This window comes from Bacillus rossius, chromosome 14 (genome assembly GCF_032445375.1).
Source record: "Bacillus rossius redtenbacheri isolate Brsri chromosome 14, Brsri_v3, whole genome shotgun sequence".
NCBI classification, from domain to species: Eukaryota; Metazoa; Arthropoda; class Insecta; order Phasmatodea; family Bacillidae; genus Bacillus; species Bacillus rossius.
This window is the reverse complement of record NC_086341.1, coordinates 15,271,233-15,290,213: the sequence shown is the minus strand read 5'-3', so window position 1 is coordinate 15,290,213 and position 18,981 is coordinate 15,271,233.

Genomic DNA, 18,981 nt, shown 5'->3' with positions numbered 1-18,981 from the left:
CTTTTTTCCTTACCACATTCCTGCATGACTTATAAAGTTTTAACCAATAATATACTAATATTAATAGATTTTTACCATTGCCAAACATTATGAGCGGCTTTTCTTGGGTGCTTTTTATTAATTTTTGTTTTTCTTTCGTTTTTTTTATTTACCGATGTTGGATAAACGTGTTTGTAACGCATCACAGCATCGTCATCGTCAGACCTGCGTATCCCAGTTGGCTGATCCGCCAACTTCGAATTGAAAAGTTCTGCTTTCGAATCTCGTAGTGGACGTGTGTGAAGTTTTTAAATGTAAATTTGATTACATTTCCGCCCCTAATGGCGTAGCGGCGTTCATGAAGAGGACGTTATATATCACAACGAAATAAATCTAAACAATGTTACTGAACGTTTAAGGTAAATAATAATTCTGTGATAAATCTGTTTTCTCTAAACAAGCCATAGATAAATCTACGTTACAGCAATGTCTGCCTTGTAAAAATTTACAGAAAGAATTTTTTTTTCTACTATTTCACTTTTTCTTTCATTGTACGATTTATTTTTTAGTAACTGAAAATTTAGTTTTGTGGCCCTACATTATATTTTTATATAGTCTACATATATTCAATAAATACCCCTACCGAATATTTTTGTAGACAAAATTAAATTTTGTAATGTCTTAATAATTATTATTTTGCTGACACCAAAAAATATTCTGTGCTGTCCATATTTACAAAATACGTATTTTGTTGTATAGGTATTAATAGGATATCATTTCCCTCCCCCACACAATCACACATTAAAATTCCCTTTTTGTCACAGTGTGTCAGTGTTGAAATCTCTCATCTCTGATGGAAAATATTTTGACTGGCGGCGTTGGAGGGTAAATAAAAGTTATCGGAACGAACTTTAAAACTGTGAAAGAGAGGGGGGTAGGATAAAGAGTGGCCTCTCTTTGTTGGTGCCGGCGAGGGTGGAAGGGGTGGGAAGAGGGTATGGTTGTGGCTGGTAGCGGGTGGCAGTCGTGTCATAACCGAGGCAGCGAAAATATTCTAGCCGCAAAAGAGACCGCCTTTGACCCTGGGAAGAAGGCTGGAGGCTGGTGAGATCTCTTGAAAGGGAAGGGAGGGGGTTTTGCTGAAAGATGGCTGGCAGTGCAAGCTCCGTGCAACAGTGACCCATCTGCCAGTTCCTTCTCAGCCATATGGTATTGTCCAGGGGGGGAGGGAAATATGCAGATTCCTCAGTTCCCAATTATCGTTGAGAAATTTTATTTCTCCCCCTCCCGAATTCCAACCTAAACACACACACACATATATAACAGTACTATACGTAGAGACCCGTGAATTTCGCGGATTCAATGACCTCCAGGATAGACTCCAATATCCTCTACACACTCGGGCAAATGCCAACTGTTCATTGGCTGTTGACTCGTGAGTCGTCTCGACTGGGTGGCCTGTGATTCGACATTTCTATGAGTGAGGATCTCTAATTGGCCCTCAGTCCTCTAGATTAACAGAGAACCAATGACAGAAGCAGCACTAAGGTATAATTATTTGAATTTAAGCATAACACGAAATGAATTCGCGAAATTCACGGGTCTCTAACTATACGTTAATCTGAGAACAGTATATTGGCCAATTAATAACGGTTCTGAATCACCAAAATTAAAAATAGTGTCGTAGTTTTTGAGTCAGAATTTTTGAAATCCTCACCGTTATCCAAATTTTGTTTATTCAGTCATGGATAACACTACTGTTGAATATTGGTTTCGCTAATAAATAAGCCTCTAGCTGTATATTACACACAATATTTTTGCTGTCAACACAAAAATTGTTGGTCGGGCACGTAATGACTATATATATATATATATATATATATATATATATATATATATATATATATATATATATATACATATAATGAAGGTATTTTCTTATTTCCTATATGCAGGTGTAGGTGCCCTATCACTATCAGTAACGTGTGACTTAATATGCTTGAATGGATGTAAATTATTTTTAGGGATTGTGTAAATATTTTTCATTCAAGTTATGCATTTATTTTTTATAAAATCGATGTTATACAAAAAGTTTTATTAAAGTTAAGATTACACTATTAGGTAAACTTTCAATTATATTCTAAATCATTATTTTAATTGACTATAACAATATGAAAAACATGCTTTCAATTTAGTTTATTGTTTCGCAAACACTAAATTATTTATAGTATTTTATATGTTACAATTTTTTTCTTGTTAGTGATTTATTTATTCAGCTCATATAGTTAAAATGTATTTTTTTACAATCTTGGGAATTATTTTTATTTATAGATGGTTAGTTATATGTTTTTGTTTTATTATCATTTTTACTCTGTAAACATATAAATGTACTTAAGTGGTAGACAACAAAAAATATTAATAAAATAAAATAGTATTGAGTAACCAAGAAAGGTTTAACATAGAACGTTTTTCCGCCGTGCGTTCATAAGAAAACCCTGCGCCCGGTGTTGTGTGTGTAGCTCAAGCGGAGCGGATAATCCGTCCATATGGCTGCACACAGACCGGCTCCCATCAAGGAAACACGTAGCGACTGTTCGCTTTGTGAAGCCCGTAAACACGCCGCGGCGATACGAGTTGCGTAACTTCTTCCGCAATGGCGGTTCCTCGCCCGCAATAACATTATCGACGGCAGACCGCTACGCAGCACTTAGTGGCGTTACAAATATAAAACAGCCACTCCATTATATCAACCCATTGCTCAGCGAAATAGAAGTTTATCACACAACCGAAGTACAATTTTGCTTAATGGGTAGGATAGCAACCGAAAGAGGTCATATTGGTTTAAACAGTTACATGCCATTACAATTTTGTAACATTTCATATTGAAAATTTTTCTTCGGTAAGGCATAGTTCACACATTAAGAAATTTTCACAAACCCCCCAAAAAAAGTGCCTTTTGATATTGTTTTTTTTTTACTGTTGTGGTAATTTACACATATTAATTCAACTGTAATCGCCAATAATTTCAGAGGAAAAACTATTAATTTGTAGAATTCATACACTATAAACATCAGGCATTATATAAAGTAACAAATATACTATGCTATGCTGTAAATAAGCCACATATTGAAAATTAAACGATATAAAATAATTATGGTCTAGAATTTGTTGAAGCCAAAATGACGTCATTGGATTACTATCTCTCCTCTTCAAAACATTTCCAGCCGTAAAATTTCTTGTAAGTTAAATTTTGAAATGTATCCAAACCTATTCGTGGAAAGGTTTCGTAATATAATATGTAAGCACAATGTTATGGAAGAATACGTTTTTATATTTGCCTGAATGCAATTGTTGAAAGTGAATAACTGCAGAAATTATATAGTCTTTCGTTACAAATAATTCTAAATAATTAGCCTACTTAAAGTCGTTCTAAAATATTATATAATTTTCGATAAAATCGTTTACTCGTAACGTATTCCTTGAAAATCTTTTTTGACTGTAATTATTATCGTTGGTTTTTGTAGCATTTAAGTAACTTTTTCTCCAGTTTAATTTTTTCTGCATGAACTAACTATTTTTGACGAAGAAATAAATTTTTGATACTGAAAACATCAAACAAGGCTTTGTTAAGAAATCGAAATTCATTACTGTTGAACTAGTTAGAAAGACAGCAAGTTTTTATTATTGAGTTATTGTTGTAATAATTCTTGTTTGTAAGATATCAAATATTCCTATAGATATTGGATGTTTTATTATTATAAATGTTATATTTATTGTTATATTAATCGTTAATATTAACTTTATACAAAGAGTGTCTACAAAATACAGAACTTATATTTATGAGCAGTGGGTCCGTAAAACATAAAGTGGTTTGTGATTTAATTCAATTTTGAAGGTCCTGTTGTCAAAAGTCTATCCGTACATAACAGAAAAAATGTATGTCGGTTCAAGCTGGGTCTAAATCTTTTCAAATCTGTCTGAATATTTTTTCTAATGAAAGTAGTGGTTTAGGCCGCATGGTTCACCTTAGACTAGTGTCAGGTATTTTTTGCAAAAAAATCTGAATCATCGTTAGACTGCAATAAAGTATATTCTAACACCAGTGATTTCTTTCGTGTGATTTGCTGCCATCTGCAAGAGAAACCATTGCTTTATTTGGCCAGGCCATTCTATGATACCTACTGTAATTTTTTTCGCAAAAAATATTTTTGTGAATGTTGTGTCAACAGTAGATGTGTACCTGAAACAAGTCGAACAATTACGAAAAACAAACGACGCTACAAGTTTTTAACACACAAATAGTCTGGAAATTATTTTGCAAAAAATTACGTGTCTCAACAACATTTTCGCCAGCAACTGGTCTGGCCTTTTTAATTATGAGAAATTTATAGTACTAAATAATAAATGGGTCAAGCAGGTATCTAATTTTTGTCATGCAACCACGCACAAGAAACAACTCAAAATGCATTTGGCCATAATATAAACTAATTTTTAAAATTTAATTGTAGACGGTATCAACGCCGCACACATTTTGCTATGAGGCATGCTGAGGAAAAAAAAAAAAAACAACCAAAAACTGCCTTGTTTTAACATGCCCATGCCCGAGATAGTTTTTACTCCCATTAACTTAAATTAAAAATTATTAACAAGAGCGGATTACTAGACCACAGATGCTAGCTAATACCCTAAACCTCAAATATGAGGCTGGTGTGATTTTGAAGAACAAACATGTTTGGTTTTGAAATGTGACGTTTCTTTGTGGATATTGAAAATTTGATCTCGGAGAGTTACTGAAAAGTTTTAAACTAATTTTACATTGACAAAATAGACTACATATTTTTGTATTGAATTTTAGGGATAAATCATTGTTGTGCTCAACAAAGTATTCTTGACTCCATTATTTTGTTTCTAGTTAATTCAACTGGAACAAAAATATATTTATTATTTATAATGAATTTTTCTTAATATTTGTCAAACATATTTTTTAATGAAAGTTTTTGGATAAATATAACCATAAAGTAACATTTTGAGGTTTAAAATGTGGGAGAAATATTTTAAAAACGATGTGCAGCAATGTGAACTTTAATCACACCCAATGTTCTACAGTAGCTGCATATTGTGTTTTTAAATAACACCTGTCTTTATTTTTGTATAATAATTAATTTCTTTATGAATCAACCATTTATTAAAAGTTCACATTGCGTTATTTATAAATTGCTTTAAGCTATAGTCAATTTAGTTATAATAACAAATGGCAGGCTTTAATTTCATCCATGTAAAACATACAAAATACATATATGCGCATACATATAGCAAAACCTACAACAATTATAAGCACGCAATCGTGTTTTTTTTCTGAAGCATTTTTTGTGGTGGTGTTATTTGAAAGTCCAAAATTTCGCAGAAGCCTATACTTCCCGCCAATCTCGAGGCTACTTGCCATTACTTTCTACATGATTGGCCACGAGCCCAGATGTCCTTCCAGTCTGTCCCTTATTTTCCTCATACAAACATCCCCCTCCCCCTTAAGTACGACGAATGCAAGCATGAACGCTCACCAAAAGAAATATCATGCAGATTTGGTTACCGTCGCTGAAAAGGAGATTCTGGATTGTTGCGGGGATATTATTTGAAAAGGCAAGACGCGGGTGAACATTTTTTTTCTTTCTTTCTTGGAACCAGGGACAGAATATTTTTTTTCACGGCGAATCGCCTCCTTTGGCCATCCTAGGTCACATTCCCCCCCCCTCTTTTTTTGAACTGTAAACCCCGAACAAGTCCGAGGCTAAGGCCCGAAAGAAAGCCCCCCTTCGCGACGCAAACACGACAGATGACCGTCTTTTGTCGCAGCTGGCCGAGTTATGGAATGTCGCAAGAAGGAATGAGAGCGGCGGGGAAAGAGGGGGAGGTCCAGGTATAGGAGATGGACAGGTAGACACAATGGGACGCGCCCTTCTCTATGTTCTTTGCGGCACCGACGAGCACACTTTTTTTTCTCTCTCTCTCGGGAGAACACGGGCATGTAGCGGTTCTGGAACATTCCAAAACTGTCCCCCGCAAAAAAATGTTTTTTTCCCCCCTCCTGTACCTATTTCTATGTTTCATCTTCCTTTCATTATTGATGTGTAAACATATTTTGTTTCGCTGTGCGGCATTTGGTGGGAGTAATTTCGTGGATGTGGAACGGCTGTCGCATGGAACGGAAATGTATGACCACGGTCCCGTCATCTGTGGCAGATGGCGACTACCAAATTTTTTAAATCCAAAAAAGAAACTTATAGTTTTAACTATTTTGTGAATTTTAACAAGACATGCAGTACTTTAATAAAATTCATTATTGAAAATCAGGTCCAAAGCGGGGGTTAAGTATTTTGTCAAGTCTTTTTCGCTTTAAACGGAGCCGTTTCATTATATACTTAAACTATCGCTCTGCAATTCGAATGATTAGATAGTGGACGTAGCTGCTCCGGAAACGAATTCTAGTGGCGGATGCAGATACTACGCGTGATTCGCGTGGATTATGTTGAAGCTGAATTTTAAGTCCAATCAAATACTTTTCCAGTATTATGTGTAAAAAAAATGCGAAAGAAGTCAAATATGTAGCTGACAAATCGTATCTGCATTGGTCAGTAGAAGATAGGAAATGCATGCGTACGTAAGTGAATGTTGTAATTTGAGCTATAAACACATTCACGTAAGCACGGTGCGTGTGTTTGTTAATGTTGACATTGGAATACCGGAGTTAAAGCTTTTATTCTTATGTACATCATTTTATGTTTTGCAAAACATATGGAAAGAGGGAACCTGTGTTACATCTATGGAGAACTGTCAAATTTGATACAAGTTACATGAACCAAAATTTTCACTTTACAGTGTACGTCACTCATGACGAACTCATCTAAGGAAATGGTCAGTAACGAACCGTTAGAAAAGAGATGAGCTGTGTAGCCTAAAGCTGAACAAGTCTTATTCAAATGAAAATAAACATCGCAAAAAAATAATACTTAATAATTTAAAATTTCGTGGTTTCATAACACATCGTAGAACTTTGACCCATAGGTTTTTTTCGTTTAGGTGTTGTGTAAAACTATTGCGCCACCTGTTTGATTTATTGGAACACAATTGGGGAAACTGATTTTTCTCCACCCAATAGCTCTGTGATAAAGAGTCTCAAAAGTAGTACCAATGGTGTCTATTACACAACTATCACTTCCATAGCACAGCGTAATTATTGTTTACGAACACTTACGAACACATGAATATGTTAAAAATAAACAACGTAGTGGATGAAGCAACAGTTACAGAAAGGCAACGTTGACGATCACTATGTTACACTGTAATTATTTTTTTCTAAATGGAACAGAATAGTCATGTAAATATGCCGATATTTGTAAATTTGTACATTTACATGAAAACAACTATACTACTAAAAATAGTGTTGGCAGAAATACTGGGTTTTATACCCAGGAATTTATGTTTTGTGTTTTCCCATCACTTCAAAAAGTTAAAATTATTTGTAAACAGTTCCCTGATTAGCTTCCAAGTATTAACTGCGCATATTAATGAGCATAATGAAACAAAATAAATTTTTACTATTGAAAATTCTGTTTGTCTTTTACATGTTTCAAAAAAATTACGCTTGAATGAAACGTGAATTAAAATATAAAAATAACGCGCCAATTTTCGTAAGTAATACTCAACATTATCTGAAGGGAAAAAAAAAACATATTTAATAGGTATACCAGACTATTTCTTGGCAACTGGTTTCCAAAGGAATTCTTTGTAACAGTGCGGAATTTTTTTTACTTCTTCTGTGTACTGCTGTTAAGAACTTTGAAAGTCAAGACAAGTTACGTGACACAGACTATACAGTTTTGGGGGGGGGGGGGGGTTGTTGCCTTTATGCGTTCTCTTCGCCTTACGCCTTACGCGCTTCGTAGTATTTATAACACAGGAGCACGGGACGAACCTCATGGGAAGTAGTGTGGCGGCATCGCATTTACGCGTTGTAATACCCGCGGCCGACAGGGGTCGCGGAGGGGAGTGGTGGAATTGTACGGGGGGGGGGAAGGGGGGGGGAAAGGAAAATATCGTCGCCGGACCAATCATGCGTCGGCTTGCGTCTCGTTTTAAGGAGCACCACCCCTCTCTCTCCACCCCCTTTTTTTTTTCTCAAGACTGCAGCAATTTTGTTCAGCCGCATCGGGCCCTGAGACAAAGAAGGAGATACTAACGTGGAATGGCCCGGCTCCCCCCACGAGAGGAAGCGAGAAGGAGATAGACCACGGAAAGGAAAAAGACCCGTTCCACACACACACATACACACACACTCACAAACACACACACACGCGTTTTTTGTCTTCCATTTTAGATTCTATAGCCCATAATTCTTATTCTTCGGCCGTCGTTTTATTGGCTGTTGGGGATGGTCATCTTTCTATCTCCCCCGCCTACCACCCCAAAAGTCTTTTTTTTTTTTTTTTTTACCCCTCCCTGGTGTGGGAGTTTCTAACAGTCTTCCGTCTTTTCCCAGCGTCCCCCCCCCTTTCCCCCTGGCCAAACCTGATCAATATTTCCTTCTCGCTTCTGCAGTTTTACGATGAACGTGAGCTGAAAAAACAATATGAAGTGCCATAAAAGCCGAATAAACACTTCTGAGCGCGAGTGTTTTAAGTTTGGGGGTAAAAAAAATACTAGGGGAATAGATCGAAAATTAATTCACCCCTGAATTTAAGCGAAATTGCTGCTCTTTCTGAACTTTCAATTTTTTTTTTCCCGACAAAAGTAAACAAAAAAGAATACATGTTGCAACTTTATCGCGACAAAAAGATATATATATATATATATATATATAAAACATTTTACGACTAATGGTCCTAAACGATTATAAAGACTGGTACATGCCTTTAAAGTTGTAGCTGATTGGCTGGTGTATTGCTAATTGAGAAAATATTTGAAATTTATTTAGCGTCTAAACACTATGAAACTTAACAAAGTTATAAAACGCAAAACTTTTCGCTGTAGTAAAAATAATCTCATAGAAATAAAATTTATGACAAGTTGTTGCCCTAATTATTTGAATGAGATCAGTTTACAACAGCGACAAGTTTTGAAGTTTTTTATAACTTTGTTCGATTAAACATTGTCTAGACGCTAAGTGCACCATCATAAAATCTTTCACTATTATTTGCAACAAACCAGTTCTGTATCACCTTCAAAGGCGTGTACCAGCCTTGAAAGCTTTTTGCAATAAGTCGTATATATGTTTTGTACCTTTTTTTTAAAGATGAACATGCAGCCCGAAGCTGGTTGGTCGAATTCTGACTCAGCCATTTTTAAAATATGTAATTCTTTACTAAAATAGGTGACTCCATAGATAGTTATGCCTGAAGGTTTTATACGAAACATTAACGGTGGATCATAAAAAAAGCTACTTTTTTCAACCGAACTTTGCTGTTTATCTGCTATTAAAATAAAAAATTTAATCTTTCAGTAACATGGATTAAACATGCAAAACCATGACTGTTTTCAAGCAAAAGTCATAATAATAATGGTGTGACATTTTTATAGCTATTAAAAATCCATATTACCTCAATTATTCCCTCTAGTGTTAATTATTTACGCCAGAATATGCTGATTAAAAAAATTTCACTTTACTGTATGTGTTAACCTTTGACTGCTAACTTTGGTTTAAGCTGGTGTCCACCCGACAATGGGGCATGCATTTTTTCGCGAAAAAGAAATCCGAAACTGAAGCTAAAAGTTGAAATACTGTAGTATCGTCCTGTGTTTCGCGACTGTGTGGGTTTATTTCAGGTGCATGTCAGGACACCAATCATTAGAGACCTGAAAAATTCGCGGATTCATTTCGTGAACTGCTACAATTCAAATAATTATACCTCAGCGCTGCTTCTGACATTGGTTCACTGTTAATCTGGAGTAAAGAGGGCCAATTAGAGACCCTCACTCGTAGAAGTGTCGAATAACAGGCTGCCCAGTTGAGATGCCTCACGAGTTAGCAGCCAGTGAACAGGTGGTGTTTGCCCGAGTGTGCAGAGGATAGTGGAGTCTATCCTGGATGTCATTGAACCCGCGAATTTTTCCGGTCTCTACCAATCACATTAATTCACTGCGGAAGCAAACGCGTCTCCTGAGTGGCTCGATCAAGTAAGACAGCGGCTTCTCTCGCAGAAGGCCGCCAATCACAAGGAAGAAACCGCTGGTGCGGTTATAGCTCGTTGCAGTCTAATGGGCGTTCAGGTATTTTCGCGAAAAATAAAATCCCGACCCTTCTTATAACTAGGGACCGGAAAAATTCGCGGATTAAATGACCTCTAGGATAGCCTCCATTATCCTCTGCATTTCTCAAGTAAACACGCGTGTTCATTGGGTACTAAATTGTGAGGCGTCTCCACTGGGTAGCTTGTGATTCGACGCTTCTTTGGTCGATAGTCTCTCATTGGCCCAGAGAGCTCCAGTTAAACTGCGAGCCAATAGCATAACCAGCAGAATTGTACACATGTTTGAATTTCAGCCTATCACGAAATTAATCCGCGAATTTTTCCGGTCTCTACTTATAACTAATGTTTAGAGACCTGAAAAATTCGCGGATTCAATGACCTCTAGGATAGCCTCCATTATCCTCTGCATTTCTCAAGCAGACACGCGTGTTCATTGGGTGCTAACTTGTGAGGCGTCTCCATTGCTGGGTAGCTTGTGATTCTATGATTCTTTGGTCGATGGTCTCTCACTGGCCCACAGAGATCCAGTTAAACTGCGCACCAATAGCAGAACCAGCAGAACTGTACACATATTTGAATTTCAGCCTATCACTAAATGAATCCGCGAATTTTTCCGGTCTCTACTAATGTGTCACTAGAGTTGCACTATTGTGAAAAAAAATAACTGATTAGCGTGAAGGAAAGACTTAAATAAATAACTTATTGTTTACTTTGATCAAATACGGAGAAGCAGGTGAACTTATAATTGCAAGCATTCATATACTATGGATAGAGACCGGAAAAATTCGCGTATTCATTAAGTGATAGTCTAGAATCCAAAAACGTTTGCCTTTTTACTGCATCAGTGATTGGGCCACAGTTTATCTGAACGACACTCGGCCAATGAAAAACCTTCAACAAAAGAAGTATCGAATCACTAGCGTCACAGTTAACAGGTTACACGAGACAGTAAGCCAATGAGCAGCTGTAATTTTCCCGAGTGCATAGAGGATCATTGAGTATATCCTACAGGTCCTTGAAATCGCGAATTTTTCTGGTCTCTAACTATAGAAATTAACCCAGGCAAACTGTGTCAGAAAACGGCCTCTCTTTGCAAAAAATCCAGTAGTCGGTTTATCATAATGCCTAATGTTTTTTGGGGTACTGAATCCGAATATGGAGTTATACAACAAAATTTCCTGGTGCATTTTGAGAAATTCGCAAAAAAATAAAATAGTGTAATTTTCGGCCCTTTTTTTCGCTTCTAATTTCAACAGTGCATGTGATAGTGAAAAAAAATAACTTTTACATTTTTAAAGAAGACTAAAGAGCTGAAATTGTGGCACATTTATTATTTTTTAAAAAGGGTGGTGAGAGTGAATTTTTCTCTATCACATACACTGTTGAAATTAGAAGCAAGAAACAAAAAAAAAAAAAGGCAAACAATTTTTCTGTTTTTTTGCGAACATTTCAAAAAGCACCAGAAAATTTTGTTGGATAACTCCAGATTCGGATTCATTACCCACAAAAAAAACGTAAGGAATGATAATAAAACCGACTGATGGTTTTTTTGTAACACGAAATATAATTTTCCTGCATTAAATATGTTTGGACATCACGTCAAACCAATTAAAAACTAATAAACATTTTGTTTTACTACAGAGAATATTTGAACCGGGTTACATTATATACACTTTTGAGAATCATTTAATTTGAGTTTTAACGCTTTTGATTTGCGTTAGCACCCTAAACGGAATCAATGCCATCAGTGGCTGATCAAAATTATTGAGGAAGCTTAAATAATCACCAGCGCTAGCATTTTCTCTTCAAAACTCACTCCGAGTGCACTTTAGAAAAAAAAGATTGTTTCGTAAATGTCACATAAAGATGTGGGGCACCAGAGGTATACACATCTTTTTTCTTTCGCTTCATTTACTACTACTTCGTGTAGTATTAGATGGTTATCTATGGACTTATGAGAATATAATTGCAGGAATAAAAGTCTTCTATGAGTCTATATTTCATCAGTTCGTGCTCTAGTATCAAGAGATGTAAAGATACATACATTAATTTGCGCTAAAATATTTCAAGTACCTAAATTTGGACTTCAAATACATGTAAATTAAGTTGATAACAATATAAAAATATATTCATGAGCTTTATAAATGTTGTTGTTTCGTTTTGTGGTTGATTTGGAACGGATATATTTTTTTATAGTTTTCAATAATGCTCTGAGTTTTTATCAGTTATTAAATTTAACAAAATATAGGCCTATTGTTAAACCTCACATTTATTGTATCAATGAAAATAAATACTTCGATGAGTACGATATTAAAACAAAATAGTGATTTTACCATAGAGCTCTTGTGGTGTCAAAACCAATTTCCACATCTGTGTTACAATACGTCAAATAGGCGGTGCAGTAGTTTCACACAACACCTAAAACAACAAAACCTAGGAGCAAAGCACTATGATGTGTTATGAAACGTAGAAATTTAAAATAGCCAGTGTGCTATTTTTATATTTTAGTTCCCAATCGAATAAAAATATTTCAGTTCTCACACAGCTCAACTCATTTCTAACGGTTTGCTATTGACCATTTCCTTTGACGACTTCGTCGTCAACGAGAAATTAACAATTGACACTAGTGCATTGTAAACTTAAACGTCTCTGCCATGTAACTTTTATTAAGTTTGACAGTTAACAATAGTTGTAACAGCACAGTGATATCCACTTTCCATCTGCCACTTCGCAAAGCAAAACATTTGCACTACTTTTTTTTTGCAAACTGTCAGATTTGAAAAAAAATTCATGACGCAGACCATTGTTTCATATTAGATTAGTAGGTGCAGGCATTTTTCGCGAAAAAATCTGAACTCCTATTAGACTGCAACAAGGTATACCCGCAGCAGCGGTTTCTTCCTTGTGATTGGCGGCCGTATACGAGGAAAGTCGTTGGCTTATTTCAACGAACCAATCAGCCGCGTTTGCTTCCGCACTGAATTACTGTGATTGGTGTTGTAACACTGAACATGTACCTGATAGAAACTCACCCAATCACGAAACACTGACGATGCTACAGTGTTTTAACTTTCAGCTAGTCTCAAAATCTTTTCACGAAATGTGCGTGCCCCTATAGATTAGATTTCTTTTTTTTCTTTTTTTGCTACGGAAGTACTTCAAGTACTGTAAGTGAAATTCCGGAAAGAACCTAAGTATCCTTTGCTCACTTCTTGTAGGATGTTAACGAAAATACTTCCTCTGACAGCGAGTCTAGTTTGATATTCGCCACGCGGGGGAAGAGAAAAATAAAGGGTTGGAGGAGATTGTTTGGGGGGGGGGAGGGGAATTGGGGGATTGAAACCAAAAACCTGCACGCATCGTCCGGGTGTGCCCATTCCTCTTGTTAAGTGCGGGGCGCGGTACCATTTTCCCCGCTTCTTGTGGCCGTGGCTATTTTATCTCACTCTTTTTTTTTTCATTTCTCCTTGCTACCTTTTTCCTCTCCCTCTCCATCCCACCAGGTTTTTCTCCGCAGCTTTCTCCACACCCCCTCCCCCCCCCCCACCGATCGGCAGGTCTTCTCCCTCTGGTTTCATCTGGCAGCGTCAGCGGAACACGCCCTCCGCCAGGAAAAAGGAGCTGACTCTTGTGGAGTCGGAAAGGCGCAAGTTATGAAGCCCTGGCTTTCTCCTCCGGTCACAACATTTTTGCTTTTGGTTTCGATTACCCCTCGCCCCCATCCCCCTTCACTTTTCCTTCACCACACACACACACACACACGCACACAAACACCACCTCCTCTAAAAATTCTCCCACCTCCTCATCCTTCAACCTTTTCCGTTCAACCAACGCGCCGTTTAGTCACACAGAAAAAACTTTTTTTTTTACTTTTAGAAAATATTCCCTTTGGAAACCAGCTGCCGAGAAATAGTTTGCGGTACTACAATAAAGATACTGTAACATCGCACAACACGTGGCTATGGTTATTTCTGCATAATATGAAATACCTCCTGTGGGATAGTACTATTTCTTACTAAAATTGGAGCATTGTTTTATATTTTGCAATTTATGTTTCATTTAAGTATAATTTTATTAAAACAAAGTTTTATTGTTTCCAGTGAATACTGGAAAGCTATTTAGTGAACGGTTTACAAATAACTTATCTGATGCAGGTACTGGGACGATACAAAGATAAATTCGCGGGTGAAAATCCTAACCCAGTATTACTGCGTATATTGTTTTTTTTTTTTGCAGCGGTACAGTTGCTTTCATGTAAATGTATAAATTTGCAAATATCTGTCATTTTACTAGATTATTTTAGTTCCATTTAGAAAAACAATTTGCAGTGCAGACAGGCTTGGTTCCTGAATTTTTTTTTTGGGGGGGGGGAATTAGGGGGGGAGGAAGCATTGTTCCTATCGAGTCCAAATTTTGATTTTTTTTTCAATTTTTAGGATATATATATGCTTATTTAAATACTTCAATTCGTTTGTTCAACTTTTTTCCGTCGAACATTTTATGAAACCTTTAAGGGTTGAATATTTTGCAAATATTCCAAGGACAATCTTGATTTTTTTTTAAGTCATGTTTTGCAGCTGTATCTTCTTTCTTTGTACGACAGCCCCTCCCGAGAAGTCTTCCGTCAGCCGCCACTGATTTATAATGGGGGCTGAGTTGGAGGGGAGGGTGGCTTTCCTAGTCACCTGAAAACGCCAAATGGGGAAAAAAATGAAAAAAAAAAATATTCGCTCTAAACTGGACTCTAGCGGCTACGCTCGCGTGCTTTCGCCGTTTACCGCCGATGGGAGACGGCTGTTTAGAAGTATTCTCACGGTGTTATAAATCGCAGTAAATCTACGGACATTTCAACGAGTAACGCAACACGGAAAAGCAAAAGGTTCTTCGTAGTGTCTGACAACTGTACTTTCGTAAACAAACGAAGGGGTTTCATGTTCAAACCAGGAAAGGAGGAGGGGAGGGGGAAATTTTACCGTAATCGAACCTCTTTCATAGGGAAGTTTAGCCCATGCAATGGCCCCTGGATGCATCCATGAAACTTCCAACTTCTGTGTCCTCTGTTGTAAATAGAGAGTTAACATGCTCGTGGAAAGAAGAAGAAGGCTTGGTTGTAGATTTAGCATATGAAATTCAATTTTTTTTTTTTTACACTCCAAGGAAACTGTGACTTCGTTTTCAAATGATGTAGGCTAACTCAAAATCCGTAAATACGCTAAGATTAATGGATATTTTATATCAAGTAATATTCGCAAATTTAAGGAGAACATTTTTTTTATAGTTTACGGGTTAAGAAATAAATCTTATATTTCTAAATTAAAAAATACACAAACAATAATTTGCAAAAAGTCAAAAATAATATATTATCTTTAATTTTCAAATGACGTTTATCATTTAAGGCGTTGGGGTACCGCTAAGTAAATAAATATCCATCGTGTGGTTGGTATCCCTCATCAACAAAGAAAAGAGCTCATGATATTTAGATGGGTGAACAGATTCTCATCAGTCGTAGCTATGAACCACCCCCAACTAAACCAGCATCTAAACAAAAACAATCGTATTCAAATTGATACATATTTTTGGGTGATACGATGCCACAGGCAGTAACACGGAAACACAGACACACTGAAATACAGATACGCAAAACACTTAAACACAGAACAAAGGCTTCAAATTTATATTAGATCGAGGGTTATAAAACAACTCTAACGTAATTCTTTATTCAGGCCACATGCTTTATAGCAAAAGCTGTATAGACTCATCGGTCAGATATTTGTTGAGTCGAATAACCTGGTTCCGTTTCAGGAAAAAAAAATTCCTTTCCAGTTTAACGACCGGATGTTGTGCTGAACCTTTACCTCCATACATCGAAAGGCGATGTGAAGCCACTATGGAATCACATCGACCGGTATTTCCTAGCTACGCCGTGCCCAATTTCCCCATGACGTTGGCTGGAAATCCAAAACAAGCTTCAGGTACCAACTACCCCATCTTTACGAGAGTTCAAGGCTTCAATTTTAGAAGTGACATCTATTTTTTTTACCAAGAAAAAAGTTTGTTTGAGACAAACAAATATATTTGTATATGACCAAACAAATAATAACTTGACGCATCAAAATATTTGTTGGCATACTATATTTTATGTCTAACAAATCTTTCGCACAACAAAATATATATATATTTCCTTGAAGCAACCGTTTATATTTATTTGGCCATATACAAACAAATAAATTGTCGAGTCAAAGAAATATTTCTTTCAGTGCAGATACAAAATCCATGCTGAAGGTGTTTTGCAAATAATCCGTATACAATTATACAAACCTTGCTCAAGAATACGTGGGGAAAATTATAACAAAAGTAGGTACTTGTAGCTCAGAAATACATATTTATTTAATAGGTTGGATAAACTTGCTCAGTAATTTTATAAGTGTCAATGACAGATTATTGTATTAGTTTTTATTAAACTATTTATGTAGACAGTAAAAAAAAAAAAACATTCTAACACGTATAGATGTTCCGAAACTTAACATAAATATTTACCTTAGAATTTTTGGAACACAATTTGGTTTATTTTTTAAACCACTTTTGGAATGATACGTTCTTTGAATGATTCCCGCGATGGGTATGATTGATTTAAAACTTATTTTATGGAAATACGCCAATTCTGGTTATCACTGTATATCACAGAGAAACCACAAAAATAGACAATATAAATCATTACACTTACACACAGAAAATCAAGTCAAAATCAGTCGATGTAAAATGTTAAATTAATTGACATTACAGAGAATCCCGGGGAAGGGATTAGCCAGAAAATAATTATCACGGCACAGACAAACATAGGGGGCTGACGACGAGACAGTTGTAACAAGAACAAAACAAAAATCTTATACAACACAGTGACAAACTAACGAACCCAACGATAATACAAAACAGATAATCTGTAAAACTCGACAACAAAGCTATTGGCAGGCGAACCCAGCGAAACACAACGCCGGCGGCATAGACAGGCACAGAAGGCTTCCTAAGAAGAAAAAAACAGTTGCGACGTTTTGGGAACTGATATCTGTTTTCGTCATTAGTTAATTCCTTGTACTTCAGTGAAGTAGGACCTCGGAGAATATGATGCTAAGAATTTGAGGTTTCGGGAAAGGAAGAAAGAAGATCATAAGCAGAGATGATTATTGGTGGTTTGAATGTTTTGGGTCATGATAGTCTGCAAAATAGGTTCATTTATTTTTACAGTTTGAAAGATTTTTTTTTATCAGGACTTAACTATTATGTCCTGACGAGGCACGGGCGATAACGTAAATGCAACAGCTGCCTTCTCATTGCATTCTGAAGAGCCATACAATAATGTACAATAATGTTTCATTAAACAGCTCGTATTAAAACCTAACAATCAGTCATGTTTCTTTGCAATATATCAATACTTTTTATCATACCCTTTTTAAATGTGAATTTAGAGAGAAAAATGGAAGGATAAGTACATGTAAATAGGCTGTTTAACGAGGCAATGTTTAGGAAAAATTAAACAGTTATTTAAAAATATATAAGGGAAATAATTAAGGACTGAAATAGACACTGCATTGAAAATGATTTTTTATTGATAAGAACAAATGATAGAAATATATATTTGAATAAGACTAGAGGATAAAGAGTTTCAAAATGGTAGGCACAATAAAACTAGAAGGGAGTTACGAAGAACGAGGTATCTACTGAAGGTGTATAAAGGTAGAAGACCAAACCCCGTGAAGATCTTCCAACAGGCAGAATGATATTTATTGATGACGTTGATGATAATCGCCTCAGCGACCGAACAACATTTTGCCTTTTTCCCTGTGTATGTTGTTAGAAATGTCACAATCAGATCAGTAGTTACCTACCGTTTAACATTGCTCTGCTTCTCTGTGCGTATACCATGAACTTTCCACGTTGTGTTACGCAACTGGTTCGGAGGATTTTGAAGTGAAACTTCTTTACAGCTGGTTGGATAAGTCGAGAAAATGACGTCGTCATAGCGCAACAAAACGTTTTGACGAAAAAGAGTGTAGAAAGTAGAGTCATAAAACTGCGTGTGTACACTGTCATTTTAAAATGGAACTAAATAAATGATGTAAAATTACAAATATTTGTAAATTTTAATATTTATATGATAGCATCCGTATTGCTACAAAAAATGTTTGCAGTACAACTTGGTTGGATTCTTGCGTGGGCATTCGCTACATTAATTAAAGTTTTTTTAAAACTTTCCATGAAAAGCTTTCCAGTAATAAAACAAAATAAAGTCCAATTGTTTTCAATTGTTTGAAACCGTATTCTTGTATAAAAAATTATATTTTGAATTAATGCGCAAATTTTCGTATTATTGCAAAAAAAAATTAGTAATTATCTCAAAAACATATTTAATATACGGAAAAACAACCATAGCAATTTTTTGTACAACTTTACAATATTATTATTGTAACATTATAAACTAGTTCTTGGCAATTGGTTTCGAAAGGAATCTTTTGAAAAGTACAACTCATATTTACATCCGTGGCTGGCGTAGAGTAATTTTAAGTAGAGTGAGATTTTCTTTTTTTTTAGTAAAATACAAATAGTAAAGAAACACTTTAATTTCAAAGAAGTCATTAGCAGAAAGAGAGCTGTCCTCGTTCAACATAACTAATAAAAAAATAAAGTAGCAACATATATATATATATATATATATATATATATATGATACTTAGAATAGCACAACATATCTGCTTGAATTTTCAAG